Below are 19,260 nucleotides of genomic sequence, written 5' to 3' on the forward strand. Positions count from 1 at the left end.
AATGGAATGTGTTAGTTTTCCATATATGATTACGTTGTGAAAAGTGTTTGGTCTAAATACGTCGGGAATTGGTCAAACATTTTCGCTAAGTTGGATTTTGGACAGGCCCAAATGGAGCGCCGCTCCAGGCCAAAACGGCGCGCCGCGCCATTATGCTGTACAAGAATTTTTTTTTATTTGATATTTCCACGTGATCGTTTGTATATCGGGTTGGGTTGTTACATCTCTGTCCTAGGGCAATATTCCTCGATCAAGGCCCCTTTGAATTCTTCCCACGCGTAGCATACGCCTCATCAATACCCTTTGCTTGTGCCAGTGTGTGCCACCAAGTTAGGGCGCCGTCAGACAGCGTACATGAAGCATACTTGGTTTTGTCTGTCTCTGAGCAGTTACTAACTCGAAACACAGATTCTAATTTCTCAAACCACCTAGTGAGACCAACCGGCCCCTCAGTTCCACTATAGTTGTGGGGCTTGCAGCTTTGAAACTCTTTGTATCTGCACCCATTACGAATGGGCGGGTTAACTGGTGGAGCTTGGGGGTTCCTTTCCGCTAAAGCTGCGGCCACACGTTCAGCGATCATCTCCTCGATTTGTGCCGCGGTTGGCGTTGATCTTCCGTTTGCCATTGATGTTCTAAACAAAATTTTTGACTCAAGTCAAAATCTAGTATTCAAATAGTAATAATACAGTATATGGTAACCAACATGGAATCAACACAACACATGCTAATTAAGTAACGCAAATAGATTCAGATACCACAAAGTCATCACACAGTAATATAAATAGAACACTGTGCAAGAATTAAACAACACAAAGTTCCATTCATTAATAATAAGTTGCATACATCCGCATAGGTTCGTACAATACATAAGTAAAACATAAAACTACAAATGAGATTACATAATGAAATCTACTACAAAAGCCCTAAGGTAACGGTGGGTGAAGGATGTCCATTATGTGGGATATCTGGTCCTCGAGCTCAGTTACCCGAGCACGGAGGATCTCCACCTCTCTCGTCAGTTCCTCAACAGAGGGAGATGGTGGGGCAGGCGGTGCTGGTGGTACAGGTGGTGCCGGTGGTGCAGACGGTCCGGCTCAAGAAGTAGAGACTGCAAAGCAGTAAGGCTTACGCACAAAAGGATCAGCAGGGTATGACACAATCCGCTTTCGGGCGGTAAAGCTACGACGCTGACCATGAGCGTCAATGAATGGTTGACCTCCATTAATCCCTGGAATGACGGTACCATCAAAACGGTACCGCTTCTTCGGCGGGGTGGAGGGTGGCTGTACAGGTGCATCATCAGGGTCCTCATCTGAATCCTCGTCACTAGAGTCGTCAGAGGATGAGTCGTCGGATGAAGAATCGGCGGATGATGGGTCGTCTAGATTGGCTGGGGGTGGCTGCACGGGTGGCTCTCCTCGAGCGGCCATCATCTGTCGGTATCTGCCGGGTCCGATCGGCACGAGACGTCCATCAGGAATGCGTCGGCACCAATGGTTATGCTCATTACAGACTGGACCTTCCCCAAGTTCTGCGGGAATCACAACACTACCGGAATGGTGCTGTGGCTTCGAGGGTCCTGGGGCAAGTGGAGCTGGAATCTCCTGTAGGTCCTCGGCTCCGTCAGAGGTGATCACTGGGCTGGGCGCATGGCTACTGGCTCCGGAGGATGAATCGCCGAAGTCGCTGGAAGGTGTAGATGATGGGAGTCAGCAACAACGGTAGGTGAGGTGGCCGATGAGTCCAAGTCACTCTCCAAGTGAATGATAGTGGGCGGGGCATCAGACATCTGAACAAGGAAAAATAACTTTTTCCATGTCAGTAAGTCATATAGCAAGCACGTATTAGGCAAAGTAACTAAGACAGTCTAGATCATGTATAGCAGTAAGTAGCATGGCAATAATGACAAGTATCATGCAATCGAAAGCAGGTAATAGCATGCAGAAGTGAAAGCAAGTAACAGTATACGGCATATAGCGGTTAAAGTAAGCAGCATCATGCAGCAAGTTTCGAAGAAACAGGTAAACTAGCAAGTTGTAGATTAGTCCTATTAGTGAATCCTACTCGGTCGGGTCTTGACTCACTAATGCAACCTAATTCCCTACAACCAATGCCCTGATACCAAATATGACGCCCAGTACTAAATCAACATGTACGTACCATCAACAACATGATCATTACAAGGTCAAACACTATATGCGTTTTCAAAACAAGTTTGCATTCATGATAAAAGGTGACGTCATAACCAACGTCAAATGTTTTACAACCAAAAGTATGTTTCTATGAACGGAAGCAAGTAATAATAGTACGTGACCCTTAGGTCATTACAAATCATTGTTCAAAAGTAATAAAGTTTGAATGTAAGATAAAATGTTTCATGCGGTAACATCTCTAATAAGGCAGCGGGTGGCTAATCAGCGAGACTAGTACAACAGCGGAAGCAAGCAACCTTAAGCACCTGAGAAAAGCATGCTTAAAAATGTCAACACGAATGTTGGTGAGCTATAGTTTAAGTATAACAGTAATGTAAGGTAGGCCACGAGATTTCAGTGCTTCAAAGAGCGTTTCAAAACAGTATGTAAAGTATATGTTTAACCGTGGGCACTTGGTAACTAACTTAACGTTTATAACCCCCTAATAGTACACTTGGCGAGTGCGTATGTTTACGAAGTATTAAACACCTGTTAAATGCTAGCGCGACTAGCCCGAGTGGGGATGTCAAACCCTATGGATCCATATCTAAGATTCGCGTTCACCGGTTCAAAAACCAATGACTAAACGTTACCGAGCTAAGGGGAAAGTTTATACCGTTGTATAACCCACACATATATAAAGTTTAAGTATTCGTGCCTAGTATGTAAAACGTAAAACGTGCATGTATTCTCAGTTCCCAAATAGTTAAAGTAAAAAGGGATGCTATAACTCACAGTGGTTAAGTAGTAGTAAAGTTGACACGGGAAAGGTAAGCAAGTATGTTTGTCCGAAAAGGTCCTCAACCTAAGTCAAAAGTTACTAAGTCAGTAAATCGTCCTAATAGGTTTAAATGTATGTAAATTAGATCTTAAGTATCATCATCATTCATCATTTAACAAAAAGTGTAAAGTAAGTTTCAAGTAAAGACTAGGGTTTGAAACAAAGGCTGACTTCGTTCAGTTGCCACGACCTCTATACAAACTGAATTGAGGTGAGACCAGTGGCCATTGCTCCGTATATGAGTTCCCTAGGTACTGACCAATTTCCAGAACCAAACTCGTCTTCGTTTGACCGTGGTGACATGTAGCACAACTCACTTAAGAGTTGTATGAAGTTTGATGAACCAAAGTTGCATCAAGATCTTAGATCCAACACATACATGAGTTATAAAAGTAATATTAAGCTACAAACTTGTAAGTAAACTAAATAATCAAGATTTTAAGTTGTAAAACTTAGGTCTTAGCTAGATCATAAAGATCCTAGACTAGAAAGTCTAGATCTAGTGTTCTTAAGTTAAATCCTAAGTTACAAAACTTGGATCTACACTTTAATGAAACCATAAGTTATGAAACTTAGATTTTCAACTTATAAAGTGTATGTAAGCTTGTAAGCTCTTATTTACAACAAAATTAGAAGACCATAAGTTATATAAACTTAGATCTAACATAAGTATATGAAGTTATAACTAGAAAGTTATACTTCCATGTTCTTAAACTTACAAAGTTAACTTTGGTTTCAAGAAATATGAGATCAAGATTAACTAGTAATACTTGACCATGCTTACAACAATCACTGTTGGGAATTAACAAGTTTGATAATACTTAAAACCTTTTAAGAATCATTATGAACGGAAGCGTGAAACTTTCAAATTTTACTTGTTATCTTTAAACCAATTTAAAGTTAAGTCCCACATGGATCAAGTTGCTAAATATACTTACAAATTAAAGAGAAGGAAAGAGTTTATTATACCTCCTTAAACTAAGTTTAAGGGCTGAATTTGATGAGCAATGAAGAAGAAATAATGCACCAACACTACCCTTTCACTTGGCTACACCTTAGAACTTTAATAAGCTAATTAACCAAGCTTTAAGACCACCTTATTAGGCTTCCAAAACCGAACAGCAGCTGTCCAAAATGAGCAGGAAGTTTATGAAGATGATGACTTGAAAAAGCTTCTAACTTGAAGCCTCAAGTGTTGCATACCCCAAGCAATAACCCCAACACCTATGCCTTTAGTTAGGATTTAATTAGACACTTGAATTAGCTAGTAAACCAAGCAAGAACCCTTCTCTATTCAGCCCCAATAATTCGGCCAGAATTAGCATCAAGAGAGAAAGAGAAGTTTTCAAAACATATCCTTGAAAGAATGAGTCAAAACCTTGGTTTAATGGTTAAGCATGCATGTGTGAAGTTGTGTTATCTTAAAAGTAACAAAATGAGCATGTGAAGCTCCCCCTTGGAGACACCAAAACCGTCCCCCATGGGACTTATATAAAACAATTGGATTTTTTTATAAAACTTGTTAATAAATCATGCATTTGTTAAGCTACTTTTATTTTATAAACCATTTTATAAAATATAACACAATTTAATTATTTAAAACCTATAAATAATTAAATCTTCATCATATAAATTATCCAAGTAATTTATCTCAAGTGATAATAATTTAGAAAACCGATTCTCTAAATTTCAAGTGTCGCGTATTTATTTAACGAACCAATCGATAAGATAAACACATATAAGGTGTCGGTAAGCTTGTTATTGGGTATGACCCGACTTGGATCATAACATGTTAGCCACATTAATTTAATATGTCTCTCGGGCATACGAAATACTTTCAATCTCCCACTTGCACGAGAAACATAAGAAATTAATGCAAGTGATGGATACCACCTAACGACCGTCCATCACCCCCAATATGTTATGACTTTGTGCCATTCAATAACATCATCCCTTTCGCGTTACCATCTCGAATATGAATAGGTGAATCTTTCATTTTATCCTTTCATCCTAGATGTCATGTCAAATCCAAGAGATACAGAGTGACCACTCTCTTATAGATTTTACTTTTCAGGCCTTAGACATCTGACTCTCAACGAATAAGAGGGACAAATTCCATCTTGACTACATACGTCCTAGATACATACTTTGCATTATACCTGAGCTCTTCCTTATGTACTACCATGTTTCAGAATAGCGAAGGAAAGAATCAAGGTACAGTACTTGGTGAATATCCGAACCCAATATGTATCTCAGGTCAGAGGATACAATGATATTCGCCTTTACTCAAGATTACATGTGATCAACCACAAAGGCTCTATTCAGTAATTCTTGAGAGCGGGTCTTCCAATATTTGTTTCCCACAAATATCTATGAACCTTGGTTGCAACTTTGCCCCACATTCAACCTATGAATGTATACCAATCCGAGTTCATAATAGTCTAAACCTCACACTTGTTCCCACAAATGTGATCGACTACGGAAATTTAGAATAATTGCTTATTCATGGATGAAATATGCAAAATAGGAACATAACTCAAATAAATTAACACCATAGTTATATTAATGAGTTTGAACTAATTCGTTCCGTTACAATACATAAAGTAGATCAATTCCAATCGCTAGAATATCGAAGCCCTAACGCACAAACATGTCCCTCATGTTTTGGTCCATGTAAAAGCTTCGTGAGTGGATCCGCAACATTTTGATCTGTGTGAACTTTGTGAATACATATCTTTCCCTTTTCAACCTCATCCCTGATGTAGTTGAATCTCCGCTCAATGTGACGAGTCTTTTGATGAGCACGGGGTTCCTTGATTTGAGCAATCGCACCCTCGTTGTCACAAAAGATCTCAAGAGGGTCCTGAATGGAAGGGACCACTCCTAAGTCGTCGATGAATTTCTTCATCCATGCAGCCTCCTGAGCTGCCAGTGAGGCGGCAATGTACTCCGACTCTGTAGTGGATAACGCAACAACTTCCTGTTTCGCACTCTTCCAAGAGACCGCACCACCATTTAACATGAAGACATAACCGGATTGTGATCGAGAGTCATCTCGATCAGTTTGGAAACTCGCATCCACGTAACCTTTTACAGCGAGTTCCTCCTCACCAGACCCATATATTAGAAACATATCCTTAGTCCTCCTAAGGTATTTCAATATACTTTTAACAGCAATCCAATGACTGTTTCCTGGGTTATTCTGGTATCTACTTGTCAAGCTTAGAGCGCATGACACATCCGGTCTAGTACATATCATTGCATACATGATAGACCCAATAGCAGATGCGTATGGGACTTTCTTCATTTTCTCTTGTTCATCTTTCGTGATGGGACACTGAGAAGAACTGAGTCTGGTTCCTCTTTGAATAGGTACCAAACCTTTCTTAGAGTTTTCCATCTTGAACCTTTTCAAGATTTTATCAATGTATGTACTTTGACTTAAACCTATCAATCTCTTGGATCTATTCCTATAGATCCCTATCCCCAATATGTATTGTGCATCTCCAAGATCCTTAATGGAGAAGCAACTCTTTAGCCAAGTTTTGACTCCTTGCATTGTGGTAATATCATTCCCAAATAATAATATATCATCCACATATAGTACAAGGAATATGATAGTGCTCCCACTAGCTTTCTTATATACACAAGCTTCATCACCATTTTTAATGAAGCCAAATTTCTCGGCTTCCTCATTAAAACGATGATTCCACATTCTAGATGCTTGTTTCAATCCGTAGATTGACTTATTTAACTTGCATACCTTTTTAGGATATTTCGGATCAACAAAACCTTCAGGCTGAACCATATAGACATCTTCCATAAGATATCCATTTAGGAAGGCGGTCTTGACATCCATTTGCCATATTTCGTAATCATAGTGAGCAGCAATGGCAAATAATATCCTAATAGACTTTAGCATTGCCACAGGCGAGAAAGTTTCATCATAATCAACCCCTTGAGTTTGAGTGAAACCTTTTGCAACAAGTCTAGCTTTATATGTATCCAAGTTTCCATGTATGTCGGTTTTCATTTTGAAAAGCCATTTGCAATCAACTAGCTTAGAGCTAGGAGGTTGCTCAACAAGTTCCCACACTTGGTTTTCATACATGGATTGCATCTCGGCGTTCATGGCTTCCTGCCATTTATCTTTATCAATCCTTGATAAAGCATCTTGGTAGTTTGTTGGTTCATCCAAATCAACCGTATAGCAACCATCTATGAGAAACCCATATCTCTCAGGAGGATTGCTAATCCTACCAGATCTACGAATGTCTTGTGTATTTTGATCATCCATTTGATCACTATCAACATTTTCATGTTGAGTGCTAGTGTTAACCAATTGTGTATCATCTACTTGATCTTGAACCTCTTCAAGATCTATCTTCCTTTCACTATTTCCTTCCATTAGGAACTTAGTTTCAAGGAATTCCGCCTTCCGAGCAACAAATACATTTTGCTCGGATGGATCATAGAAATAATATCCCATATCATCCTTAGGATATCCTATGAAGATACACTTCGTGGATCGAGCATTCAACTTATTAGGGACGTAACGCTTAGGATAAGCTTCACATCCCCATACCTTTAAGTATGATAGAGATGGAGGTTTACCAAACCACATCTCGTGAGGAGTTCGTTCCACTTTCTTGGTTGGGGCCATATTTAAAATACGAGCCGCGGAGCTTAGACAATAACCCCAAAATGATAGAGGCAATGAGCTTCTTGCCATCATAGATCGAACCATATCCATTAGGGTTCGGTTCCTCCTTTCGGAAACTCCATTAAGTTGGGGTGTTCCGGGTGGAGTAAGTTGCGAGATAATCCCACAACTCCTAAGATGATCTTGGAAAGCATCGCTTAGGTATTCACCTCCTCTATCGGTACGAAGTACCTTAATTGTCCTATTGAGTTGATTTTGTACTTCGTTTTGATATTCTTTGAATGCTTCAAACGTTTCGTCCTTGTGTCTTAATAAGTAGACATATCCGAAACGACTAAAGTCATCAATGAAAGTAACAAAGTATCTTTCACCATTCCTAGTCATGGGTTTAAAGGGTCCACATACATCCGAATGTATTAATCCCAATAAATCTTTAGCCCTTTCATAAGTCCCTTTGAAAGGCGCTTTAGTCATCTTGCCTTGTAAACAAGATTCACATACATCAAACGAATCCATTTCATTTGATTTCAAAAGTCCATCCTTTTGAAGTGTATGCATTCGGTTCTTGTTTATGTGACCAAGGCGACAATGCCATAAATAGGAATCACTCAAATCTCTTTTGAGTTTCTTGGTGCTTGTATGGTACATTGAGCTACTAGATGATGTGTCATCATGAACCAATTCATAAATTCCATTTGAAGGTGAAGCCTTGAAATAGAATACATTATCTAAATAAATATGGATATCATCATTAACAAAATTAAGATAAAAACCACATTGTTTCAAACGGGAAATGGAAATAATGTTTCGACATAAATCGGGTGCATACAAAACATCTTTCAAAATAAGTTCCAAACCACTTGGAAGCTTTAACATAAAGTCTCCTTGAGCCTTCACTTGCACTTTGGCTCCATTACCCATGTAGAGACTTGATGTTCCCGTTTGCTTGCTACTTCTTTTGAACCCCTGCAATGAATTGCAAATGTGAGTTCCACATCCAGTGTCTAATACCCATGTATTAGAAGAAGTAATACTAAGCTCTATATATACCATATATATATTACCTGAGGTCTGCCCTGCATCCCTCTTGTCCTTCAACTCCTTAAGATAGACCGGACAGTTTCGTTTCCAATGACCCATTTCACCGCAACCGAAACATGGGTCTTCCTTGGGGTTTGCCTTCTCGGCTACCTTTTGCTTCTTAGCCTTGTTCTTGGTTGAGGTAACCATCTTCCCCTTCCCTTTGCCTTGATGGGCGGGTCCTTTCCTCTTAGCCACCTTTGGCTTAGAGGTGTTACCTTTGGATCCACCTTGATCGATTGCTAACACGGGTAAAGTCCTTTTACCCATGCTAGTTTCCGCCGTCCTAAGCATACCATGAAGCTCACCTATGCTCTTATCCATCCCATTCATGTTGTAATTAATTACAAATTGATCAAACCTCTTTGATAGGGAGTTAAGGATAAGATCGGTGGCTAACTCATTAGATATGTTAAGGTTAAGACGGTTAGCACGATCGATAAGGCTCTTCATCTTAAGTACATAAGATGAAACCGATTGGGTATCGTCCATACGACAAGCATGAAGCGCCCGAACCGTTTCGAAACGCTCAACACGTGCTTGTTGGAGAAACATCTCCTTCAATTGTGTTATCATGTCGTATGCGCTATGATGCTCGAAATCCTTTTGGAGTTCGGGTATCATAGTCCCAAGCATTAAGCATGAGACTTGAAGGGAGTCGTGGCAATACTTATCGTAAGAGGCCATTGCCTCCACATCACTCTCATCCGGTTGATCGGGAATGGGGTCCTCAAGCACATACATTTTATCCTCTTGTTTGAGGACAATCCGAAGATTGCGGAACCAATCCATAAAATTTGTATGGTTGAGTTTGTCTTTCTCGAGGAGAGACCGTAACGATAGGTTGTTAAAGTTAAGTGGTGCATTGTTCATGTTGTTGTTGTTATTTGCGGCCATCTACAAAATTTAACAAAGTTCGTTTAAGTATCGATTTTAATTTAACATTCAATACCCTTTTAAATTTTAATTGACTTATTAAATATTAGAATCCAACGGTAAATCAAATTTCGGTTAGGTGACCTTTATCCCGTTATTTGATTTAGCTAGGTAGTCATTATATGACAATTGCAATCCTTTTGCAACTTCTAAGTTATGGGATCATGCAATCCTTTTGCATGGCATATTTATCCCATCAACGCCTATTTGTTCATCATGCTTCGGTGACCCTAAGTTCATGATTCCCAAATCAAGTCGTCCTACTTGTGTAAACATGTAGACTTAACATACAAGTGGTTAGGTGACCTTTATCCCACATGTATTCGAAGTGTACCTTATTCATATTAGTTCGCTCATGACGGTTAGGTGACCTTTATCCCATCAAGAGTTTCCTAAATATGTCTAAGTGTTTCCACAAAAGGATGGCGTTTAACTTGTTTGCCTTGTTAATAAGGGATTTTAAGTTTTCATTAATTCTAGTTTGAGAAAACTTTTGCACCATACACCAACATGCATTTAGTGTATGGTTTAATTGAAAATCCATTTTCATGTTATGTAATTAAACTAATTACTTGATATAAACCATTTTATATGTATGATCCTTATCATGTTCTTAATAACCATTTATTAAGGTTCTCGGTTGCCTTTTAAATTTAACCATTTAAATTGCCGTTTTGCATGTACTTAGCACGTCTAATTTAACCAATTAAAATGTCGTTTTGTTAGTTGTTATCTTGTGATTAATTGTATCAACCAAACATACAAAACAATAATCATACAAACAACCACACATGCAAAATAAGTATGTTCACAATCTAGCCATTTTGGTGGACATTTGTTTAGCCGAAAACAAATGTCACCGGGTAAGGGTTAATCATACAAAGTAGGAGATTACAATCTCCCACTTAACCTTGCATCCATATGCTCCTTGTGTTCTTGAAGTCTTCATGATCTTGTTCTTCATTTTTACAAAATATGTATCCTAATACATTTTTATCTAGAAAATGAAATACAACCTATTCTATTTTACATACCAAATGTAAAACAAATTACATAGCCAAAATAATAATTATTACATGCCAATTGAATGAATAATATTACATACCAAATGAATATAACAAATCAATCAAATATAGCATGCAATCAACACAAGGTCAAGGCTAGGATTGTGAACTTTAACATGCAACCAAAATGACCAAAATGACAAGTTCCAAACCCCTTTTGGAACATCAAAATTTCGGCCATCATATCAAACCCACCCAAACCCGACAATTTTTTGTATTCCATTTTCATGCATGTACTTGGAATGCAAATATAGTGGGTTTAAAGACAACAATTCGAAGCATATTTCAACAACTTCGGCTCTAGATACCATTGTTGGGAATTAACAAGTTTGATAATACTTAAAACCTTTTAAGAATCATTATGAACGGAAGCGTGAAACTTTCAAATTTTACTTGTTATCTTTAAACCAATTTAAAGTTAAGTCCCACATGGATCAAGTTGCTAAATATACTTACAAATTAAAGAGAAGGAAAGAGTTTATTATACCTCCTTAAACTAAGTTTAAGGGCTGAATTTGATGAGCAATGAAGAAGAAATAATGCACCAACACTACCCTTTCACTTGGCTACACCTTAGAACTTTAATAAGCTAATTAACCAAGCTTTAAGACCACCTTATTAGGCTTCCAAAACCGAACAGCAGCTGTCCAAAATGAGCAGGAAGTTTATGAAGATGATGACTTGAAAAAGCTTCTAACTTGAAGCCTCAAGTGTTGCATACCCCAAGCAATAACCCCAACACCTATGCCTTTAGTTAGGATTTAATTAGACACTTGAATTAGCTAGTAAACCAAGCAAGAACCCTTCTCTATTCAGCCCCAATAATTCGGCCAGAATTAGCATCAAGAGAGAAAGAGAAGTTTTCAAAACATATCCTTGAAAGAATGAGTCAAAACCTTGGTTTAATGGTTAAGCATGCATGTGTGAAGTTGTGTTATCTTAAAAGTAACAAAATGAGCATGTGAAGCTCCCCCTTGGAGACACCAAAACCGTCCCCCATGGGACTTATATAAAACAATTGGATTTTTTTATAAAACTTGTTAATAAATCATGCATTTGTTAAGCTACTTTTATTTTATAAACCATTTTATAAAATATAACACAATTTAATTATTTAAAACCTATAAATAATTAAATCTTCATCATATAAATTATCCAAGTAATTTATCTCAAGTGATAATAATTTAGAAAACCGATTCTCTAAATTTCAAGTGTCGCGTATTTATTTAACGAACCAATCGATAAGATAAACACATATAAGGTGTCGGTAAGCTTGTTATTGGGTATGACCCGACTTGGATCATAACATGTTAGCCACATTAATTTAATATGTCTCTCGGGCATACGAAATACTTTCAATCACAACTTTAAAGTACATGAAATGAAGAAATAAATTAAAGTTACAAGTATTATGTTCATATTTGCTTCATACTTGAGAAGATTCAAACCAAAGTTTAGATCTTAAGAATTTAAGTCTACAAAACATGAACATAAAGAAGATTATCAAGTTTATGAACTTTAGATCTTGAAAACATCTTAATTGTAGAACCATAAACTAACAAGTTTAGGTTCTTGTTCTTGGTTTTTATCAAATAAAGGATGGAAGAAAACAAGATTTATGAAGATACAAACTAACAAGTTTGATCTTTAATCAAAAACAACAAGAAGTAACTAGTAAATGATGATGATGGAACTTGAATTTAAAAGAAAGAAAAGAAGTTTATTACTTACAAAGTTTTGAGAGAAAAAAGAGAGAAAAAGAGTGCAAGTAAGTATGTGTGTGTAAAAATGAGTGGAATTGTAAGACCCAAATATTTATTGTACATAATGTATTTATGGTGTATGATGCGTGTATGAAGTGTACGAAGCAAGTACGTGTTGCTTGCTCGAACATCGAAGGAAACTGGACATTGTCTGAAGTGACAAAGTGTGTACGTATCTTTTCAATCCCAAATAAATTTGTGTTGGTGTTTCAAAGCCTTACCATTGGAAAGAAAATCTTATTATGTTTCCAACGATATTTGATTCATCGAAAACGGAGCTACGGTCAAAAAGTTATGGCTAAAACAAGTTTCTGAAAACTGACCTGAAGGTTGGAGCGGCGCTCCACCTTATGGAGCGGCGCTCCGATCACGTCTGATGCAATTTTCAGCATTTTTAAATGGTTTAAATGAAGGGTACTTTGGTCTTTTCATTTGGGGTCGGTTTGGGGTCATCAAGACTGATCTAGAACTCCATTGGAGCTCATTTCTCACCCACACAAACACTCTCATCCACATCTAGAGAGAGAGAGGAAGAGTTCTAGAGTGAGAGAGCTTGATTTGGAGAAGAAGGAGTCGAATTCTTGCCAAAGCTCGGGTTTTAAAGTTGTTCATCTCGCTCCTAGCTATGTTTTGGTAGTATTGGTAAGTTCTAACTCCGAATTTCATTTGTTAGATTTGATATTCAAGTTAGGGTTTGATATTGTTAGTTGTAAAACCCATTTGGTTGATGAAGAGGGTTTATGGAAACTTGCTATTTTGATATTTGAAGGGTTTTGGGTTGGTTAATGATTTAACCATGTTTAAGACTTGTAAATGGTGTATAATCACTAGTGTTAGTGATTATTGGTGTTTTGGAAACCATTAGGGTTCTTATGGTTGACTAATTTTGACTAGAGTCAAAATTAGGGTTTGTTGATGATTATGACTCAATTGCCGATTTAATAAGGTTTATAAACTTAAAATGGATTAAGTTGAAGCATAGAACCGAGTTAAATATGTTTTGGTATCAAAACTTGCTAATGGCGTGATATTGACTTCTTATGGGTCAAATTAGGATTTAAGTGTCATTTTGGGCAAGATAGGTGTTTAACACCTATGATTGAGTTTGATTGGCATATTAGGACCATTCTCACTTGTGTTAGTGATTATTGGTTAGTTTGGGCGTGGTTTGTGCTTGGAAGTGCATTTGGGTCGAAATTGCACTAGTTGTCAATTTGGGTTGATTTGTATATCCACCCTAATTGTGTTACTTGTTATGTGATAAATGGATTAAGTACATTCCATTGGTGATTGCGGATTATTCGGTAGCATTCTTCAAGGTGACAAGGTGAGTGTTAATATCCTATATGCATATGTATGTGTAGGATGGGTGCGGGTCGAGTGAAGGGGTTCTCGCTTATAGAGCTCGCTTCTCGTATAGGTGGAATTGTTGGACTTGTGTATAGGTCCAATTGGCACGGTTGTGCGTTTTGGTTGACCACTTTGGCGAGGTGCACACTTTGTGTGTACGTTATCACATGGGCGTGTGATGTGGACTTATATAACCCCAATGATGAAGGGTTAATATAGTGAGTGGAATAATTATATGTGTAGGTATATAATGTATTTATTTGTTGTAGCGTGAGATGTGAAGTGTCGATGTGCTAAGACACCACATTTCACGTGACGAGTGAAGTGTCGATGTGCTAAGACACCACTCAAAGTAATGTGACGGGTGAAGTTTCGATGTGTTAAGACGCCACCCGGGGTGAAGTGTCGATGTGTTAAGACACCACCCGGAGTGAAGTACCGATGTACTAAGATGCCACTCCAAGAGAATAACGGGTGAAGTGCCGATGTGTTAAGGCGCCACTCGAGGTGAAGTATCGACGTGTTAAGATGCCACCTCAAGTAAAATGAAAAGTGAAGTGTCAAAGTGTTAAGACACCACTCGGGGTGAAGTGTCGACGTGTTAAGACGCCACCCGGGGTGAAGTATCGAAGTGTTAAGATGCCACCCGTGGGGTTAGTGTACGAAGTGTTAAGTGCACTAATGGTTGTTATGAACATCGATGACTTGTTTCGCGAAGTCATTCCCTTGTGAAGATTTGGTTAACAATGGTTATTGTGTTGTAAGCGTAAGCAAATTATGTTATTCGATATATATATATATATATATATATATATATATATATATATATATATATATATATATATATATATATATATATATATATATATATATATATATATATATATATATATATATATATATATATATATATAAGACCCAAATATTTATTGTACATAATGTATTTATGGTGTACGATGCGTGTATGAAGTGTACGAAGCACGTACGTGTTGCTTGCTCGAACGTCGAAGGAAACTGGACGTTGTCTGAAGTGACAAGGTGTGTACGTATCTTTTCAAAACCAAATAAAGTTTGTGTTGATGTTTCAAAGCCTTACCTTTGGAAAGGAAATCTTATTACATTTCCAACGATATTTGATTCATCGGAGCTACGGTCAAAAAGTTATGGCTAAAACAAGTTTCTGAAAACTGACCTGTAGGTTGGAGCGGCGCTCCACCTTTTGGCGCGGCGCGCCGAACCCGTCTGATGCAATTTTCAGCCTTTTTAAAAGGTCTAAATGAGGGGTACTTTGGTATTTTCACTTGGGGTCGGTTTGGGGTCATCAAAACTGATCCATTGATCATTTTGGACCACATTTCACTCATCAAACACTCTCATCAAACCCTAGAGTGAGAAACCCATTTTAAGTGAGAGAAAGCTCCATTTGTGGAAGAAGAAGTTTGATTCGGGTCAAGTCTCAAGTATTAAAGTTGTTCATCTCGTCAACGGCATCATTTTGGCAGTATTGGTAAGTTCAAACTCAGAATTTCATTTGTTAGATTTGATATTCAAGTTAGGGTTTGAGATTGTTAGTTGTAAAACCCATTTGGTTGATGAAGAGGGTTTATGGAAACTTGCTATTTTGAGATTTGGCGGGTTTTGGGTTGGTTAATGATTTAACCATGTTTAAGACTTGTAAATGGTGTATAATCACTAGTGTTAGTGATTATTGGTGTTTTGGAAACCATTAGGGTTCTTATGGTTGACTAACTTTGACTAGAGTCAAAATTAGGGTTTGTTGATGATTATGACTCAATTGCCGATTTAATAAGGTTTATAAACTTAAAATGGATTAAGTTGAAGTATAAGACCGAGTTAAATATATTCGAGTTAAATATATTTTGGTGCCAAAACTTGCTAATGGCGTGATATTGACTTCTTATGGGTCAAATTAGGGTTTAAGTGTCATTTTGGGCAAGATAGGTGTTTAACACCTATGATTGGGTTTGATTGGCATATTAGGACCATTCTCACTTGTGTAAGTTGTAGTGACCCGAACTTTTCCATGTTTTTATATATTAAATGAAATTGATATTTACATGATTAAATATTTCCAACATGTTAAGCAATCAAACTTGTTAAGACTTGATTAATTGAAATAGGTTTCATCTAGACAATTGACCACCCAAGTTGACCGGTGATTCACGAACGTTAAAACTTGTAAAAACTATATGATGACATATATATGGTTATATATATAGTTAACATGATATTATGATAAGTAAACATATCATTAAGTATATTAATAATGAACTTCATACGTAAAAACAAGACTACTAACTTAATGATTTTGAAACGAGACATATATGTAGCGATTATCGTTGTAACGACATTTAATGTATATATATATCATATTAAGAGATATTCATACATCATAATATCATGATAATATAATAATTTAAAATCTCATTTGATATTATAAACATTGGGTTAACAACATTTAACAAGATCGTTAACCTAAAGGTTTCAAAACAACACTTACATGTAACGACTAACGATGACTTAACGACTCAGTTAAAATGTATATACATGTAGTGTTTTAATATGTATTCATACACTTTTGAAAGACTTCAAGACACTTATAAAAATACTTCTACTTAACAAAAATGCTTACAATTACATCCTCGTTCAGTTTCATCAACAATTCTACTCGTATGCACCCGTATTCGTACTCGTACAATACACAGCTTTTAGATGTATGTACTATTGGTATATACACTCCAATGATCAGCTCTTAGTAGCCCATGTGAGTCACCTAACACATGTGGGAACCATCATTTGGCAACTAGCATGAAATATCTCATAAAATTACAAAAATATGAGTAATCATTCATGACTTATTTACATGAAAACAAAATTACATATCCTTTATATCTAATCCATACACCAATGACCAAAAACACCTACAAATACTTTCATTCTGCAATTTTCTTCATCTAATTGATCTCTCTCAAGTTCTATCTTCAAGTTCTAAGTGTTCTTCATAAATTCTACAAGTTCTAGTTTCATAAAATCAAGAATACTTCCAAGTTTGCTAGCTTACTTCCAATCTTGTAGAGTGATCATCCAACCTCAAGAAATCTTTCTTATTTACAGTAAGATATCTTTCTAATATAAGGTAATACTCATATTCAAACTTTGGTTCAATTTCTATACCTATAACAATCTTATTTCGAGTGGAAATCTTACTTGAACTTGTTTTCGTGTCATGATTCTACTTCAAGAACTTTCAAGCCATCCAAGGATCCTTTGGAGCTAGATCCATTTTTCTCATTTCCAGTAGCTTTATCCAGAAAATTGAGGTAGTAATGATGTCCATAACATCATTCGATTCCTACATATAAAGCTATCTTATTCGAAGGTTTAAACTTGTAATCACTAGAACATAGTTTAGTTAATTCTAAACTTGTTCGCAAACAAAAGTTAATCCTTCTAAATTGACTTTTAAAATCAACTAAACACATGTTATATATCTATATGATATGCTAACTTAATGATTCAAAACCTGGAAACACGAAGAACACTGCAAAACCGGACATACGCCGTCGTAGCAACACCGCGGGCTGTTTTGGGTTAGTTAATTAAAAACTATGATAAACTTTGATTTAAAAGTTGTTCTTCTGGAAAAATGATTTTTCTTATGAACATGAAACTATATCCAAAAATCATGGTTAAACTCAAAGTGGAAGTATGTTTTCTAAAATGGTCATCTAGACGTCGTTCTTTCGACTAAAATGACTACCTTTACAAAAATAAATTGTAACTTATATTTCTGACTATAAACCTATACTTTTTCTGTTTAGATTCATAAAATATAGTTCAATATGAAACCATAGCAATTCGATTCACTCAAAACGGATTTAAAATGAAGAAGTTATGGGTAAAACAAGATTGGATAATTTTTCTTGTTATAGCAACGTGAAAATTGGTAACAAATCTATATTAATCATATCCTAGCTAACTTATATTGTATTATATATGTATTCTAATATATTATGTAATCTTGGGATATCATAGACACGTATGCAAATGTTTTGACATATCATATCGACCCATGTGTATATATTATTTGGAACAACCATAGACACTCTATATGCAGTAATGTGGGAGTTAGCTATACAGGGTTGAGGTTGATTCCAAAAATATATATACTTTGAGTTGTGATCTAGCCTGAGACGTGTATACACTGGGTCGTGGATTGATTCAAGATAATAAATATCAATTTTTTTTCTGTACATCTAACATTGGACAACTAGTTGTAGGTTACTAACGAGGACAGCTGACATAATAAACTTAAAACATCAAAATGTATTAAAAGTGTTGTAAATATATTTTGAACATACTTTGATATATATGTACATATTTGTTATAGGTTCGTGAATCGACCAGTGGCCAAGTCTTACTTCCCGACGAAGTAAAAATCTGTGAAAGTGAGTTATAGTCCCACTTTTAAAATCTAATATTTTTGAGATGAGAATACATGCAGGTTTTATAAATGATTTACAAAATAGACACAAGTACGTGAAACTACATTCTATGGTTGAATTATCAAAATCGAATATGCCCCTTTTTATTAAGTCTGGTAATCTAAGAATTAGGGAACAGACACCCTAATTGACGCGAATTCTAAAGATAGATCTATCGGGCCCAACAAGCCCCATCCAAAGTACCGGATGCTTTAGTACTTCGAAATTTATATCATGTCCGACGGAGGATCCCAGAATGATGGGGATATTCTTACATATGCATCTTGTTAATGTCGGTTACCAGGTGTTCACCATATGAATGATTTTTATCTCTATGTATGGGATGTATATTGAAATATGAAATCTTGTGGTCTATTGTTACGATTTGATATATATAGGTTAAACCTATAACTCACCAACATTTTTGTTGACGTTTAAAGCATGTTTATTCTCAGGTGAATATTAAGAGCTTCCGATGTTGCATACTAAAATAAGGACAAGATTTGGAGTCCATGTTTGTACGATATTATGTAAAAACTGCATTCAAGAAACATATGTCGATGTAATATATTTCTATTGTAAACCATTATATAATGGTCGTGTGTAAATAGTATATTTTAAATTATCATTATTTGATAATCTACGTAATGTTTTTGAAACATTTATTGATAAAATAAAGGTTATGGTTGTTTTAAAAAATGAATGCAGTCTTTGAAAAACGTCTCATATAGAGGTCAAAACCTCGCAACGAAATCAATTAATATGGAACGTTTATAATCAATATGAACGGGACATTTCAGTTGGTATCCGAGCGTTGGTCTTAGAGAACCAGAATTTTGCATTAGTGTGTCTTATCGAGTTTGTTAGGATGCATTAGTGAGTCTGGACTTCGACCGCGTTTACTTGAAAAATGATTGCTTAAC

Source organism: Rutidosis leptorrhynchoides, chromosome 10 (assembly GCF_046630445.1).
Source record: "Rutidosis leptorrhynchoides isolate AG116_Rl617_1_P2 chromosome 10, CSIRO_AGI_Rlap_v1, whole genome shotgun sequence".
NCBI classification, from domain to species: domain Eukaryota; kingdom Viridiplantae; phylum Streptophyta; class Magnoliopsida; order Asterales; family Asteraceae; genus Rutidosis; species Rutidosis leptorrhynchoides.